Genomic DNA, 18897 nt, shown 5'->3' with positions numbered 1-18897 from the left:
GACCAAGACACAACAGACCTGCAGGTTTTGTTTGGTAGGTCTCAAAGGGCTATTTAGTGGCTGTACCCATACTCCCTAGCTGTGCTAGTTAATTTTACGTCTTTTTATCTTTAATGAACCATTTCCTGTTTTATTCTAGTTTGACCCTTTTACTGTTTCCACCAATCCTCTGGACACAGAAACAAAAAATGTAAATTATAGTATGTTTTCTTTTTGATTTTTGACATGAAATCTCAATAATTTAAAAGTCATGTTTTCTCTGCCTCTGCCTCCTGAGCATAGGCTTATATTCATGGGCTTCTACATAGAACTTAATGAGAGTGGTTTCTGATGGCTTTAGGTTTAGTCACATAAATGACTGAAGAATTAAGTGAGCATCATGAACAATCATTGTTGAAGGGCTCATGTATTTTGTTATTTTGGAAGGGTTCTATTTAAAAACCCTGATGTAAGGTGAAACTTGGAACATTGTGGATGGTATTTTAGAATGATGAATGGAGAAGAGATTATACATACTCTTTTTTCGCTAGTGGATATGACAGTTACTCCAACTGGAAATGAATAAGGACCTTCTAAGGTGGCATGTGTCTAGCAGAGAAGAGATATCATAACCATGGCAACTCTTACAAAGGAAAGCATTTAACTGGGGCTGGCTTATAGTTCAGAAGTTTAGTCCATTGTCATCATAGCAGGAAGCATGTTAGCACGCACATAGGCATGGTACTGGAGCGGTAGCTAAGAGTTCTACATCTGGATCGCCAGTCAGCAAGAAGACAGAGTGGCACCAGGCCTGGCTTAGGCTTCTGAAACCACAAAACCAGTGACATGACACACTTCCTCCAACAAGATCACACCTCTCACTAGTGCTACTTTCTATGAGCCGATGGAGGCCATTTTTATTGAAACCACCACAGCATAACCCTTTGGCAGCCTACCTTCTAAGAATGGCTTGATGGGGGTGCATGTGAAGTCCCATCAGCCTCTGGTGTGGGGAATAGGAGTGTTTTAGCCATAGAAAATTGGTCTCAAGGGAAGAAATGAAAGAGAACAGGACCCACAAGATACACATGGGTGGTCTTGAAGGATTTACTCTTTCCCCCAGACTGTGAGTTACGGAGAGTCAACTCAATGGGAAGACACTCAGAACAACTGAAGAAAGCACAACAGTATATTATCTCTTTCTGAAATGTGATCAAAGCAGATTCATGCCTTTGTGAAGGCAATCATCTCCCAAAGAAACCACTTGAAGATTATACAATGCCAAGGTAGATGTCTTTTATCAATTAGCTTTATTCTTTGACCATTTCATACATCTGACAATGCATTACCTCCCACACTCATTTATCTCCTTCTCACCCCCATCAACATTCCAGTTCTGTGTGACAGTCTCTTTTCCACATTCATATCTTTCTCTTTTGTTTTGTGACCCTCTCAGTTCACCCAGTCATCTCTATGACCAACAGTAAGGAACTATCCACTGGAGTGATATAGTAGGCTCACCAGGGGAATTATCCTCATACATCCATCTGTAGTCAGTGGTACCTCTGGGAGGGATAGAGTTCTATGAAACCCTCCTCATGTATGATTAACAGATGGCAGGCCTATTCTTATACAGGTCAAGTTCAGGAAACTACAGTTGCTGTGAGTTCATAATTTCAATGTCTGTGTCATGGCCAGAAATAGCATTTATACCCTTCTTCCTGCTATCTATCATCCAGATCTTACATTCTTTCTATCTCCTCTTCTATGTTGCTCCCTGATCCTTGAAAGGTTATCTATAAAAGTAGTAGTTAGGACTGAACACTCAATTAAACAGGCATTTTACAGACAGAGTTAAAGTTCTTTGTCATGTTCTGAGAAGAGAGAATCTTAAATTGGGAGTCTCTATAACATTTCACCTCTCAGAGCTCAGGGAAACCTATGACACAGCAGTTGGAAAGATTATAACAGCTAGAGGTGATGGAGGACACCAGGAGAACAAAGCCTTCTGTGTCAAGTAAGCAAGGTGCATATGAGCACCCAGAGATTGAAGCAGCAAGCACAGGGCCTACATACACCTGCACCAAGTCCTGTGCTTATATTTTATAGCTATTGGTTTAGTAATTTTATGGGACTACTGGTTGATGGAGGAGGGTCATCTGTCTATTGGTTAATAAAGAAACTGCCTTGGCCCTTTAATAGGACAGAAAATTAGGTAGGCAGAGTAGACAGAACAGAATGCTGGGAGAAAGAAGCCGAGTCAGGCAGTCACCATAGCTCTCCTCTCCAAGATGGATGCAGGTTAAGATCTTTCCTGGTAAGCCACCTCGTGGTGCTACAATTGGTTATGAGAACAACTGGGTCTCTGACTCTTTGGCCTGCTCTTGGGACTCTTTTCTTCTTGTTGGGTTGCTGTGTCCAACTTTAACATGATAGCTTTTGCTTCATCTTGTTATATTTTATTTTGTCATGTTTGGCTGTTATCTCTTAGAAGTCTGTTTTTTTCCTAGTGAGAGACAGAAAAGGGGTGGATCTACAGGAGAAGGGAGGAGGAGTGCAATGGGATAAATAGAGAAAGGGGAAACTATAACAGAATATATTGTATGATCAAAGAATCTATTTTCAACATAAAAAATGCTTTGTCAATCAACAATCTTAAATATGTTCCTACATAAACACATTGGCATCAGCTTCTGTGTGCCTTCTACAGACACATTGTACTGATGTTTCTCAGGGAACTTGATAAGCTAGAACCAGGACAGCTGAAATGAGAAGAAGAAAAGTTCTACTAATGTCCATTTTGACAACATGGACTCAACCTGGTAGGCTAAAATTACACTAAGCATAAGAATCACCACTGGTCATGGTGTGCAGTCAACCTTATTTCTGAGAAACACATCAGGTGATTTCCATGGACTATAGATGGAGAAAAACAGAGCAACAGACTGACCTGAATCTATCACAATCTCTGTAAAATGATTGATAAAAAGGCCAAAAAATTACTAGAAATGACTAGAAAACTGGACTGATAAATTCAATAGTTTAATGATTATATGTACGTTGTATTATTGGTGTCACTGAGTCAGAAAATTAGTGACAAGATCCTGATCTTGCTAGAGTTATCCTAAAGGCTTGATGTGTGTCTCATTTACACATAATCTTAGTACATACCATAAGAGGTAGGTTTCATTGTTATTACCAAAAAGAAACAGGAGACCACAGGATGTAATTATGTATACAGGGTTACATAGCTCAGAAGTGGAAATTCACTGTTTCAAAGTAGATATTTCTACTCTAGCATCCAAATTCTTACTAACTACCTTGTATTATTATGGAGAATGTAAACAGGGATGCCTGCTACTAGAAACTCACTAGCAATGACTCTGTCTAAGACACACGCAAGTAAAGAGCAGGCTAAGGAAGTGGGAATATATCCATGTGTCTTAGACATCCAGCCACACTGCTGTAGTACTTCTCAGTCTGGTTGTACACTAAAATAATTGGGGACTTTATAAGTACTCCGATGTCCAGCCCCACTAGAGATAAATGAAATCAGAATACCTAAGGTTAAAGTTCAGACTAAGTGCTTTCTTTCTTAAAAATTCACTGTTTGACACCATTGTCTTTCAAAACACACAATAATTCCTCCTATTTACTTAATATTTCAAAGTGTACATTTGCTTATGCAGATGTTCACTTTGCCGTTGCTTTAGAAGAATGAAAATAATGTAAGCAAAATTCTTACATAGCTCCTGGGGGGCTTGCAGTGGGCTGAATATAAATGCTTAATTGCCAACAGTACAGTTATAACTTTATTCAAGGCCTTTTCTCTTTATTAAAGTCAATTTGAAGATGATGCTAGGACAATTTAATTGTTTGGAATAACAATTACACGAAGTTTCTTATGACATTTAGAAGCCATTCCTTCTCCTAACCAAGGACTTCTACACCACTTCTCTCTTTTCTGTAGTAAACTGATTATTCTGGAACACACTCATGCCTGGTGAATGAAATGTCAGATTTCTTCACATTCCTTTCTTGGATCCCATCCATCTAAGTAGCCAGGGTCCTTCATCTCTACCTGACACTTTTAAAGCTTTGTACCAAACATCTGTTTCCCATTTTGAAAATGTCAACTTGTCCATCTTGAATGGGCATTGGGTAAAGCAGACAAGTCCTGCTTTGTCTACGGAACCCATCTTGATTGTTATGCCAAAACCATATTTGCTCCATTAATCAGATTCCCTAACAACTCAGAAAAGGCAATGGGCAGTGGTAATCCAGCCGCCTAGTTTCTCTATTAGCCATTCAGAGAGCACTGTGAACTGAGCAATAAAACATGCTCTTTCTCTGAAGTTACATTTTCCTGCAACACCTTGTTCCTTGCTCAACTGGAAGTTAAGTACTGCAGTCACCGAGGAAATCTAGGGAGATTTGTGCCTTGCAACTGTTGATCTCCTAAATCCTCACATGTCCCTTTCTCTAATACATCACTCTGTAGCTAGCTCTGCATTTCCAATCAGCAGACCTAGCCCAGGACTTGACGTTCAGATTTCCTGGATACCTAGAAGTGTCCCATAGGTTGATATTTGGGAAACTAAACTCTCTACCCAACCGAGCAAGGACATTCTTTGCTTGCCTTTACAACCCTTGGGGCATGAAGCTTTCGAAATTTGGAGGGGACTCAGAGTAGAACTTCACCACTCCAGAACATGCTCTCCAATGGTAGAATCTGGGAAAACTGCCTTAAACTAGGAGGTACGGCCTTGGCTTTTCTTCATTGGTCCCACATGCATTTTTATATCCTGAATCCATTTCAGGCCTATGTGGGTCACGGTCATTTCTCAAAGCCTCCAGCTCTCTGGAACTTGGAAGATTTATGAATATCCAGTACCGTCTGCCAAGTCACACACATGTAAGTTGGCCCTCACTTAGAAGCAGTGTCTCCAGTGTTTCCAACGTGCTTTTCTTCACCTGGCTCTGAGTTTTTTGGTTGACTGTTAGCCTGATCTCCTTAAGGCTGAGTGAGTGACCCAGGCTGCCTCTGGCAGCTCCCTGACTTGCTGGGCTGCTACTGTTTCTTCTCCCAAGACATCTGCTTCATGCCTGCTTCAGATAGTACTTCATTATGTCCTGGAAATGTTCCTCACCACTCCGTGTGCCATTGTGTGTCACTGCCTTTGAAGTTAATGTGAGTCTTATGTGATGATAAGACATACATCAGAGTGTGGCTAAGAGTTATGACCCACAGCATTAAAAAAAAATAGAAGGTTCTCTTTTTCATTTGTTAAGTTTAAAACAACAAAACTCTAGTCTCCGTCTCACAGGCAGATGGGAGTGAAGAAGAAGGGAATTTTTCACTTCCTCAAGAAGATTGGGCCTTTGTAAAGGATATAGAACACTTATATATCTGCAATAGTGAAGAATTTTACTGTTTCCCAAAGATCCTGGTGAAACTCTACGGATGCCTACATTTTATATTGGGCTTTGGGTTAGTGTCTAATGGAATTCTATGAGGCTTTGAACAACCAAATCACATAGAGATTGTCTGAATAGGTTTTAGATCTAAAAATATTTTCTGATTAACAAAATGATTTAATTATAAAAGTTTGGAGAGTGCACCATTGTAGGATGTTGCAGAATAAACCAGTAATATAGATTTTTCTCATTAAATTGAGGTAAGATCCAACCTTTCAGTTCCTAGTATCATATTTTCTACCTTTTACAGATGTGGAAAGTGAAAAAATTGACCTAATAGGTCATTTACTTGCCTAGAAGTCACCAAGCTAGGGCAATGGCTGAGTAAAATGCTTGCTGAGCAAACATGAGGATCTGAATTTGGATACCTAGCACCCATCTAAAAGTAGAGCCTGGCCGCATGCTTTTAATGACAATGGCAGAACTGAGGTATAGATACCCCAGCACTGAGGCATAGATACTCCAGAACTTGGGGCCTCCTGAGCAGGCAGTCTAGTGGAAAGTAGCAAGGTTTAATGACAGAACTCTCTCAAACATCATGAAAAGAAGTAGCTGAGGTAGACATGCCACTATCAACCCCTGGCCTCTACAGTCACCTGCACAAGTGTGTGTACCACAGGCATGTGTCTATATAAGCATACAACACACACACACACACACACACAAGTCACAGTGCTTGTAATGGAAGCAAGCTGAAGCTGCAGCACACCGTGGTGACTATTTGTCAAGGGGTCACAATGGCAGAAGTCTACAAAGCAGAAGAACCACTCGTGAGTGAAATAGAAGTTTGGATCACACATGTTTCGTAGTTATGCCTTGCACCCAACTCTGTCAGTTCTCTGTGTCCTTTGCGACATTGATCTGTTTTATTGACATCCACAAATAGATCATTTGTAGGAGACAAAGGGGGAAATGAGGCGAAATCTATACTACCTGTGCCTCTGAGCTGTCGATTTTTAACAGGTTATAGCGCAATGCTATTGGATTCTAAGTTCACATGAAAAAAATTTATCCTCCAGAAAGATAATTGTTTCCAAGGGGCTACAAATCTATCTTTCCTAGAATAACTTTGACTACAAAATTGAGAACAGTAACCCATTTGCTCTGCTTAGCCATTTGACACTATACAGTTAGTTTAAACACCGGGGTACCAGTTTTCAGGTTGATAAATTGATGGTTATTCTTCTGAAATATTTTTAATTTATTATAGGAAAAAAGAATTATTCTTAATAATAAAAACAAAAGAAAGTAGCTTAGTGGTAGAGTAGTTGCCTAGCATAGAGAAATCTCTGGATTTGATCCCAACACTTGAACAACAAAATGTAGTTGACATATTTGAGAGAATATGGTTTCATTTGGTATAGCTTCAGTCAAATATTGTTTGTTTTATAGATTCCTTTTCAAAAAATACTTCAATAATAATATGTATCACATTACCTCCCATGGACTTGTTCCCTTTAAACTGCATAACCTCTTCCTTTCTTCATTGCCCACATTCTTAAAAGCCTGCAGAAGGAAAAGAACTCATCATTTTTACTTGATCTGGTTCCGCTATAGCTGTGATAATATATATGGTGTAATAATTCTCCATTAGATGATGACATCTCCCTGAAAGAGTCTCTTGTTACCTAAGTGTTTCTTTTATTAAATTATTGGCACTATTTTCCCAGTTGTGTTAAATGAGGAAAATGGACAGAGGGAAATGAAGGCAGACTTTGACTTGAGGCTGACAAAGACAATAAAGATATCAGGAAAATGTCACAACAGCTTTTAGATTTCAAATTCCAAGTTTGCACCCCATAAAGTTTTCAACCTTGCCTATAAACCACTCCCGGCACCCTTCATTGACAATGTAGAGAAAGTGTGGGAAAGGTGTGAAGATGGGCGGTGCCAACCAACTTTTATCTTCAGTAGCTATTCACAATGGATATAAACCGAATTCTTTTATTTAAACAATCGTTTTTATTTCACATACCGATCCCAGTTACCTCTACCTCCATTGCTCTCACTTTCCCCACCCCATCCCCTACCCATTCCTCAGAGAGTGTGAGACATCCCATGGGGAGTCAACAAAGTCTTTGAGAGAGGACCAAAGCCTTCCCACTGTATCTAAGCTGAGCAAGGTATCTTTCTGTAGGGAATGGGCTCCAAGAAGTTATATACCTAGCATGTACAAGATACCAACTGTTTGTTAAGAATAATTAAACTAGATAATTATATGGAAGATGATCACAATGTAGACTATGAAGTACCAACATATGTATCATTATTACAATTATATAAAGTATGTATAATTTTTAGCTTTAAAAACAGTCAGAATATATTCACATACAGTTCTCTGTATGTCATTTAATAGCTATGAAAGAATACAATTTGTCCTTCATTTTCTGAAATGTCAAGGATTTCCTTATAATTTTAAAAGTAAGATTTTAAAAATCATTGCTAATTACCAGTTGTAAATAAAGCTCAACGACATTATTATTCTTTATGAAACACTACAATGGACTGTTTTACACACGAATTACTCTTATACAAACGTAGCACTGAATCTGGAAACTCTACGAACACATGGTGATTACAACATGAATCCTAATCATTGCTTCCAAACAGTTCTCCAGCTCTGTTCTCATTGGTTATTTTGTGTGTGTGTGTGTGGGGGGGGCTTTATCTTTCTTCTCATTTCTCAAGTAAACATTGTAATTAAAGATGCCTGCAGTCCTAACTTGGGGAAATAGTTTAAGATTATTTGTGATGCAGAGATATTTACACTCAGCCTATGAAATAAACCATTAACTTTCTTTGTCTATAAAATAAAACAAACCCTTAACCTGTGAACCTAAACTTCAAACTCTTTTCTATCCTTACTCTGGCTTTCCTCTGGCTTCGGCTCATTCTATCTCTCAGTCCCTAGGTCTCAAGAATGTCTCAGGAACTTTTTGAGTCATTCCCTTCAATTAATTAAAGATAACTCTTCAATTAAATATATTGAATTTGTGTTCATCCAGCTGGAGAAAATATTACTTCTCTTCTCACTTCCTAAGGAAATGATCATAGTAAAGTTGAATTTATAAAGAAATGCATGGGGAAAAAGTTAAATTCAAACTTCACATTGCCAAATCTACCCTTTTCCAAAGAGACAACCACTGCCAATATAAATGTTTGTATGTGTGTTCTGTGTATGGAGATTTGTGCTTTTAAACCACTACTTTGAGATCAATGCTCTCTTTCCACACAAGGTGCACATGTGCAAGCACATAGGATGTGTGGCTAAATCTTATGAACAGATCTCATGTAACAATGAAAGTACTCAACTTACTTAAATGCTTATTTGCAAAGGGGAGATGTTATTATAGCTATAACTGGAAACCAAAGTGCTATTTCTTATGATAGATTTTCCTTTCTTCTCACAACTGTTTAATGTAGAGTTGTAGTTTTTATAATGTTCATTTAAATATTGTGTTTCTTTTATTTTCTTGTTCAGCTTTATGTTCACTTTGGTCGAGGTTTTCATGGTTTGTTCCCGTTACTCTTTAGAAGAGCATTTATGCAGTAGAGTTGCAAGTCTGATGGCTCTTTATGTTCATTTCTGTCTCTGTTTGATACAAGCATCTTTCATATTACAAGGACAAGCTTCCCTTTCTTTTGCTTATATTTTATGTACTGAATTTTTAACTGAAATTCTTCAGCTATTAAACTGATTCCTATTGTTTCCTCTTTCTTTCCTATGCCATACTTTTCTCCCCCCCCCCTTTTTTTTATATAACTTTTCTTGAATGTATTTGACAGTTCCATATGTGCTATAGTGCATTCTGACTCCTGTCATCTTCTGGACTGTCTGAAACACCCAATCTTTGTTGTCCTCTCTTTCCTATTAGTCCCTTTCCCATCCACATTTTTACTTTAAAATATTTTATTATTTCTTTTGAATCATTTTCAATTTTGAGACTGTAATTTAATCACTTTTGTCCCTTCTCTTTCCTTGCTCTAAACACTCTCATGTAGGCCTCCCCATGCTCCTTCAGATTTATGATTTCTTTTCTTCACTAATTCCTCTTGTATACACACACACACACACACACACATATATATATATATATGTATGTATATATTCCTAAATATAACCTTTTCAGTTTGTTCAATCTCAGTGGTTCTCAACCCATGAGTCACGACCCCTTTAGAGGTAGAACAACCCTTTCACGGGGTCATTTAAGATCATCAGAAAGCACAGATATTTATAGTGTGATTCATAACAGTAGCAAACTTCCAGTTATGAAGTAGCAATAAAAATAATTTTATGGTTGAGGGTTACCACAACATGAGAAACTGTTTTAAAGGGTTGCAGCCTTATGAAAGTTAAGAACCACAGGTTTAATGCTCCGTGTTTGTATGTTTTCAGAGCAGAATATGTGGCAACATACAACAAATTGGTGTGCTCTCTGGGGAAGGCCATGTCTCCTGTCCCCAGTTTTACTCAGTTGCCTATAGTTCTTTGTACAGGATTGAATCTTGTGGGCTTTTCACCATCTGATTTGGCATCAGTGAGATTTTATTTCTTTTGGTATTTCCTATGGCAAAAGAAATTGCTTATCATATTTTTCAATTTTTAATATTTAGTTTTTTATTAATATTCATATTGTGTTAACATCTATTTCTTTGATGATGTCTATAGGATACATTTTAAAAATCCAAATAATTAATCATGCAAATGAACTGTAAGGTATGTTTATGCATGTGGGTATATTTCAAAAACTTGACTCAGAAATCTGAAAGTTATAGAACTTCTAATATAATTAGAGAGAATTTATATAGCTTATTTTGTAATTTCTTTTCTTATTTCTTAAGTACATTTATGTGGCAATTTTCTATTAAGTTATACATTAATTTAGCATTACTATACAGTCTTTATCAAAGAGTAGGTAATAATAATTTTGCATTTTTGTAATACTGATGTACCCTAATGTTGATAGACACTACCTCATTATCTTTTTACTTTAAAATTATACTGTTTACATAAATAGATGATGGACAGACAGACAGAGATGATAGACCATACTCAAACTACCAAATTCCTCTCAGACATAATTTTTTTCACTGTTTGTTCAATTTCCTTCATTAGTTTCTGGATATTTTCTTAAAGAATTCACCTTTCTATTTTAATCAAACTCTTTGTGATCTAGGCTTCTAGCACTACCTTTTATAGCTCATCTCTTTCTCTGTTGTTCATATTTTATTGAACATGCTCCTATCAGCCTGCGTATCTCTAGTACAGTGATTCTCACCCTTCTTAATGCTGCAGCCCTTGAATACAGTCTCTCATGTTGTGGTGACCCCCACCATAGAATTATTTTTATTGCTATTTCCTAACTGTAATTTTGCTGCTGTTAAGAATCATAAATGTAAATATCTGTATTTTCTGTTGGTCTTAGGCCACCCCTGTGAAAGGCTCACATGACCCCAAAAGGGGTTATGGTCCACAAATTGAGAACTGCTACTCTCAGAGGGTAGGATTTAGAAAGCTGTCGATCACTTTGATAAGGAATAGGGAATGTTTTTCACAATGCAGGTCTTTCCTTAGCTCGAGTATATAACTCCCAAACACCAGGTTGATGTCTAATCTCATAAATAATATTTATCTCTGCACACATTATTTTTCCTATGTACTCATCTCCATGAAGGAGTTTAAATTAAGGACAGCAGGAATTAACAATAACTAATAATGAAATGTGTTATAACAAATGTTATTGTATTAGTTAATTTTTTTTTGCTTCTGTGATGAAGCACCATGACCAAGGAAAGAAAAACAAAAACAAAACAAAACAAAAAAAAAAGAAGTGTTGAATTATGCTCACATCAGAAGCTTTAAGTAGGAGGCAGAAAACAGAAGGAGCATTACATGTGGTTTTGAAAACCTCAAAGCTCACCACCAGTGACATTCCTCCTTCAAAAAAGCCACATTCCTTAATCCTTCCCAAACACTTCCACCAGCTGGGGACCAGGCATTCAAACATATGAGGCTATGGGGACCATTCTCACTCAGATCACCACAGGTACTTAAAACCTATAAAACATTTATTAAGGCATTTTCCATTTAATTTTTGGGTGATTTTTCACCACAGGTAATTGGAAGTGGAAAGAGATAAAACATGTATGCCGTGCCAAGGGACACTTTATACTAGATGCAGCTCCACAATATCTGTCTTGTCTTTTGCACAGGCAATGGATCCTAGAAGACTTCCCGAGTTGGTGGTTGGCTAAGCCTCTCTGTGGGTTTTATGGTCACCACTGTATCGTGTCTTTCAATCATATAGTTCATTTCCTTTAATATGTGAAAAAGTTTGGTTTTGCTCTACGAGATTTCTTTCCCTTATACAACCAACACACTTCTTGGGCTAGAGAGATGGTGTGGTGGCTCAGAGTACTTGCTGATCTTTGTGAAGATATGGGCTTTGGTTCCCTGTACCCATCTCAGGAGGCTCACAATTGCCTGTAGCTTCCACTCCAGAGGATCTGACACCCTTTTTTGGCCCTTGCAGGTTCTTGCACACAGGTGAACATAAGTACACACACACACTCTCAGTAAAAATAAGTTAACCCTTTGTATTATAGTTGCTAAAAGAAAATAAAGTGTATATATGAAATCTCTACAAGGGTGAAATTTTAATGTACTTTGCTTTTCCATGCTCCCAAACATTCTTCAATATTATCAGGAAAGACTAGAATTTTGTCCTGCCATTAAACTAGTTTATAGTTTTTTGCTTAACTCTTTTGCTTTTATTCATTCGTTTTATACCTTTCAATAATATTTTCAAATTGCTGTTGCTGGTTTACATATCAAAAACATTCTTGTCCTCTTTATACATGGAGAGCAGGCTGTAACATCCTTATACCATCCTCTGTAGATAGACTCAGCCTGAAATTTATTTCATTATTTATTTCAGCGGTGCATATTTTATTTTTCTGCTCTGTTGTTAATTTTCTTTTCCGTTTTGTTCTTCTTGGAATTCTCATTAATTGTACATTGTGTCTTAGCCCTTTATCACGCAGTTTTTCTGGTCTTTTTGAATTGTATTCTCTAACTCGATTTTCTCTTTATCTCCCTTTCCCTCTCCTAATCTTTCCTCTCTTTTTCTACACATGAAGGAGTTAAAATAATTTATTATTTCATTTTCTATTTTGTTAAATTTGCTTTTGAAAGTACCCACATCCTTACATTGGATTTTAATTCCATAACTCTGTGGTTTTTAGCCTTTAAAAATCATATGTTATTTTCTTAGTGACGTGAGATTTAGATGCAGAAATCTGATGTGCCTTTTCATACTTGGGTATGTACTTATTGACTTCTATAATTCTGATAAGTCCTATTATTTTACACTGATTGTACAAGTTTTTTTTAAAACTCATTTCAATCTAACCTCGAGAGAATGGAGCCCTGTAATATAGAATCTCTGATTATTGTTCACTGTCTCCTTGGGATGAAGCCACTCATTTTTCTGGAAGAGCATTGGTGATCTTTATCAGTCTTGTCTAATGTCTCTGCCTGTTCTTTGGGGATAACCATACTGTTGTCTTGGCTTTAGCTGGGAATGAGCATCCACGGTGTGCAAAGGTCTCAGCAATGGATTGTTACTGTTGCTCAATCTCTAATTAGTTTTCACCCCTACGAACTACAAAATACATTTGTTAGTGCCAATATGTCCATCATGATGTTTGTATAAGCTGTTTTGTTACAATAATGCTAATTTCTAGAAGCTATCTTTTCCCTCTTTCTATCTTTTATAACTACCTAAAAATTCTCCATATTTTGTCATGTCGAATGTTCCTCAGTTGTGAGTTAATTCTGAGAGCAGGGGTTCTGACATGAACACAACATCTAGAACGTTCTGAATTATACATCCTGATGAGGAAGGAATCAGACAAAAGACCCATTAGAATGTGAACATCTATCATAGTCACTAGTGAGCGATATTAGGTGGCGGGGTGGGAGGAGAGCAAGGTAAAGACAAGAGCAATCAGATGGAGCAGCGTGCCAAGGGACGGAGTCTTCTTCCTTCTGACTGCCCCCTGAGGACTGTCTAACCTACGGTTGCTTTCCACTGTGTTAGCTGTGACTTTCACACTTGTTCTTGATCTACACTCTCAGTGCACCAGTACGGCAACAATAACATATGTTATGTACCCAGGTTTCATTATCTCTGAGCCTAGTCCCCACTCCACAGACTGCCAATGGTATTACACAACATAGAGATGCCCAGACTTTTAATCTTTCCTCTTCAATTATTCTTTAACTTTTGGTGCCCAAATCCATGTCTATGCCACACCCGTTTGGATATTTGAAAATTGCTTCCTCCGTTCCTTTATTTCGAATCCTATTTGGTAATCCATTTGCCTTGACTGCTCTGACTTACCTATTCTGCTGGCTCAGTTCTCTTTCTCACCTATCCATTACAAGCGCTTCCGACAGTATTGCCAGTGCACATTTTGCCCATTTATAGTCCATAATGCTAGTACTTTCTAACTTTGGAGTCTGCCTGTAAAATTATTTTTAAATGAGAACATTATTTTTAAATTATAAGTATTTTTTGTACTTAAGGTACATTTGGTTGAATGTTTCCATTTCCAGACTGCTTATGTTCTTAAGATATTAAATTATTTATGAAGTCAGTAAGATAATCTTTTGACAGTATAGCTGAAACTCTACAAAGACAAACTATAATTTTCAACATTTAAAATCTTCATATTACACAAAATTCTTTAACTTCTACTCTTAGAATTTTTCTCAGTTCTCCTTCCTCGAAGAAGACTGTAATTACGCTAAGATTAAGTTTTCAGTTTTCATTGTTTTAAAGTTAGAGGAGTAACAGAATGTTAAAACCAGCTTTTAGAAAGGGGAATGACTGCATTCATTTTATATTTGGTTAATTTCGAATGGTTTAAGCAATTGAGGCCAAGCATGTCAAGGTGGAGCAAAGAAAATACCAAGCATGATTTTCTTCCTCCAGAGAAATTATGACCAACTGAGAAAGAGGAAAGCTATAATCAGTGTGTCTTTTATTTATGGTATTACCTATATAGCTATAAATAATAAGGATATCCTAATCATTTCAACTACTGTAGGAATGCAAGTAGCTTTGCAGTGAAAAACGGTCACTTTTTTTTTTCAAAAAGTACAACGTGCCTATATATCATCTAGACAAGAAGAGCAGCCTCTAAAGGGCGAAATTCCAGCAGCAGATAAGTAGGCGAAATGGTCATGATCAGAGAAGAGCACGGGTCAGACAGAGTACACTCTCACATTAAATTCCCTTGTCTCTTCCCCACACGCTGGAGCTGGGGGCACCGAACGACCAAGGTAATTATCAAAGACTTCGCCTTTACTTTCCATTTTAAAAGATTATGTAGTATTTAAAGATTACTAATGGCTAGAACCTTTCAGTTTAAAATTGAATATTTCATCCTAGGGTGCAAAATAAAGAATGGAACAAGATAGTGAAAAATGGAGCATGGTCCTCTAGCAAGCCGATGTTTTATTGTTCGGCAGAGCTGTTAGCCTCAGCTACTCAAAGCCAGACGAGACGCTTTGGAAGGTCTACATGTTCAGGGCTATGGCCTGTTAAACCACCCATCCTCAAAGTACATTTTCTGCCCTATATCAAACTTTCTCCTCCCAAAGTTCTCAAAGGAAACCAATATTCTTCGTTGTCCTTGAACCTATGGCATGGACAAGGCAAAGGGAAAGACTACGAAAAGGCGAAAAGGCGCTTGGGGACATGCGAATGACTGATTCTTGTAAAGATGCCAACACCGTATCCCAAGTGTTTGTAAAAGGCAACCCTGCAAAGTCCAGCCTGTGGGCCTCTCTTACTGTCCCACCTATCACACGTTTCTTAATACGCTTCTACCTCCAAGCAAAGGTGACACATGGCTGCCCTGAAGGTTCTACCTGAGTGCCACCTTCCACAGAATAGCATGAACAGAAAGATTTTAGGATGGTATCACCCTGTGGTCTGTTCGTAAGCGCCCATTTGTGTGGCCTGTACAAAATGCCCGTTTGTGTGGCCCATTCACAGTGTGCAGTTGTTTGGCCTGTTTTCAGTTCCATTTCATGAGGGCTGTGTTCAGGACTGTGTCTCTGAACTCAGCAGGAGCTGTTTTTCTCTGAGCCACAGAAAAATGTAAACAGATATTACAGTTTTTGGAGGCACTGCCTTGGAATTTCCTCTCTGTTTTGCAGCCCCGGTCCTGTCTCCATGTGCCAAAAGCGGACTGGTTCCGACAAAGCAGCCTCGCAAAGGCAAGGGCTGAGCTATCAACAATGTGATTGTCTTTCGAAAATGCACAGAAGAAAGAGCTGACATTTTGACGTGCCTGGGAAACCCGACAAAGAACACCGGGGATTATGCCTTCCCGCCATTGTAATCCACTAACTTCTTGTTGTTAGTTTTTAATCCAGCATCATGTCTAGACCATTTCTTCTGTACCTCCAACAAAGCTTTGGGAAAAATACAGCCCATCCCCACATGCTTCTACTGCCTTCAGCTATTATTCCTGGCCAACTGTGAACTCTCTTCTAAGTGTAGACTTTTTGTCTTTCTAGGACTATGGGATTCTGCTATGAGTATGAAAGCAGACAAGAAACACAGGTACTTGAGGTTCCTTTGAGAAGATTAATTTAATATTCCCTTGAAACAAGTGTTAGGTAAACAATAGAGGATATTGCTATAACTTCTAGAAAGCGTGTGTGCAGTGTAACTAATGCATAAATGATGACATGGTTGCATTCAAAAGAACAAGTGTGAAAATCTTAAATGTGCCTAAATACTCTCTAAATAAAGAAAATATACTTCAAAATAGAGAAAAGGTTTTGTTTTGTTTTTTAAATCAGAGCACTTACTATTGGAACAGAATTGCACAAGTGAAGAAGAATTTAAATGTGATGGAGAAAGCCATTCCTTCTGGCTCTTGGCTTTCCCCACCACCAAATCAATTTACAACAGCCCCCGGACAAGAAAGGAGCCTTGCAGGCTTTTAAGCTCCGCACCACAGAACAGGAGACAAAGCGAGTTGGTGCAGAATAATTTGCAATTTCCTGCAAAATGACTTCCATGAAGTTGTGTAAAGTCATCCAGAACTGCAAAACTGATCCTCCAGATCAAATAAATATGAGAACATTTCAATCGTTCACTAAACCATGTTGGCTTTTCATTCCAGTCAGCCGCCAAATGGATGTTTGCAAGCTAGAGGAATTTTAAATAATTTTTCATGGGAGCAACTTTTAAAGAAAAGAAAAAAACAAAACAAAACCCATATTTTCTGTCATGTTTTTGTATTAGCTTTTGAGCTCTATTAATTTAAGGGAAAGAGCCCAAACTAGGAGTCATAAACAATACTTATAAATCTGTTAACTAAATAGCTTAGAATTCATAATCTGTGTCTACAAATAGACTTGGGATGTAACACACTAGAGAGACTGGTGGTCTTTTTAGTGATCCGTGAACAACACAAATTTATAAGGAGCTAAATATACTCATTTTAAAATAAACTACAGTTACTCTTGAATATCAAAGATAAAAGAGACCAGAGAGCTTGGAAGGAAAGAAGTAAGCTGTGTTTGAGTGAAGACCCCAGGTAATAAGAGTCACGGGGTGTAAGCTTGCGTGTGTGTGTGCGTGTGTATGCACCTGTTAGTTTGATACATGTACTTGAGTGCTTGAGTTAGGGTTAGTAACAACAGATGCTTCAAATACAGAACTTGGGGAAAGAATGAAGAATTGCCCTTGAATACTGCAGCTCCCACACAAATACTTTTTCGAGTGTAACTTAGTGTTGGTTATGCTGTATATGTGAAGTATTTAATCTTTTGGTCTGTGTACTTACTGAAAAATAAGGTATTTATTGAGAATATTCAGGCTGGAAAGGTCTTTGAAAAAATTAATTGGACCTGCATCATGAGTCAAACAGAAAAAGTAATTTTTTCTCACCTACTTTCTGAGCCAGTGTCATATATAATGTACCATCAAAGCATGCATTCAGTATGAATAGAAAGACAAATAATACACACGGTCTGCCTTTAGACTCTCTCTCTCTCTCTCTCTCTCTCTCTCTCTCTGTCTGTCTCTCTCTTACTCTCCCTTTCTCCATCTATCTATCTATCTATCTATCTATCATCTCTCTGTGTAAAAGAGGAAAACAAGCAATTTGTTTGGGACTGTAAGAGCAGAACCTGAAGGATAGTGGTGAGCTCACTTATTCAGGTGGGTCAGATGTCATATCTATTGCCAGGAAAAGACAGAAATATTAACCAGGAAGTGCTCTAAACATTCTTCTCTTCCTGGGAATTTCTATTTCCCTCTCTGCAGTTTCTTGGAATTCTTGTACCTGAAGCACAGGGTGTCAAGAGAGTTTGTTAGCCTTTTCAGCAGTTACCTGTTTAGCAGCTCCCTATGTCAGCCACTATTCTGGGCCTCGTGGGTCCCTCCTACCCACAAAACAACTTAGATGCTATGGTAGGAGTCACACAAAAGCAGCAAAAAGTAAAGGCATCACACCCTGTAAAGTCAGGATGTGAGTTTCATCTTGTCAAAGTTGCACTTTTAGCAAAGACAAAATATCAGTATGAGAACTTAATTGGTACTGAATGCTAAGCATGGTTTTCATAAGAAAACAGCCACAGACATCTGATGCAGTAGAATTCAAATATGCACAAACGCAAGATGTCAAAATAATTTCCTATTTAAATTTAGATACCACAGAGCTCTGCTGATTAAATCCTTCCCGCTATTAGGAATATCTCGTTGGAAGAGTCAACAAGCATTAAGAGGGTTATTTGATCACTGTTTAGCTGAACCGTCGTATGTAGACAGAGAATAAGCTATGCCTAAAGTAGCATTTACATAACATTCATGAAAATGTATCACATAAAATACAGTTTTCTTCTGAAAATCCTAATAATAGTCAACTCATTTATTCTCTTATAATAATATAATTTTAAAGTAATGTTACCTATTATTATTTTTACTGCAGATGGGCCTTAGTTTTTAAAGTCTGATCTAATTTGGAATAGAATGAATTTTTATGGAAATGAATGATACAACAATGTTGATTACTTATGAATGTCTGTGGCTTGGATAATGTGAATGAACACATTTGAAATATAGCACTTTTCATGAAAAATGCATATTGGAAGTCACAGTTCACCCTCTAATAAATCGGCAAAACAAAAAGGATTAGGTGATAGTTTATAACGTTTGTTACAGATTTCTTTTTCCCCTGCAAGTTTGGCCTACCTAAGTTCTGTGGAGGAAGTGATACTTGGGCATCAGGCTAGGAGAGAGGGTACTTGGAGAATCTTCATTGCTGGGAGGTTGTCAAAAGAGACCTAGTGCAGCTGTCATTTGACACCTGTCCTCTCTTCAAAAGCAGGGGGTGACATTCATAGAGAAA

General features: G+C 37.7%; 1 long non-coding RNA gene across 1 annotated transcript in view; it reads left to right on the top strand.

The window, feature by feature from the left end:
- The window catches only part of LOC121450198, a 72735-nt gene extending 58077 nt beyond the window's left edge, over nucleotides 1–14658 (top strand). The window contains exon 3 of the long non-coding RNA XR_005974560.1: nucleotides 14623–14658. This is a non-coding gene — a long non-coding RNA (uncharacterized LOC121450198). The remainder of the gene's footprint in view (nucleotides 1–14622) is intronic.
- The last annotated feature ends 4239 nt before the right edge of the window (nucleotides 14659–18897 follow it).

The sequence above is a fragment of the Microtus oregoni genome, unplaced genomic scaffold, assembly GCF_018167655.1.
Source record: "Microtus oregoni isolate MIOR12 unplaced genomic scaffold, Mior012 000000F_ref0000247, whole genome shotgun sequence".
Classification (NCBI taxonomy): domain Eukaryota; kingdom Metazoa; phylum Chordata; class Mammalia; order Rodentia; family Cricetidae; genus Microtus; species Microtus oregoni.
The sequence above is the reverse complement of the archived record's forward strand: the minus strand, read 5'-3'. Positions and strand labels throughout refer to the sequence as shown.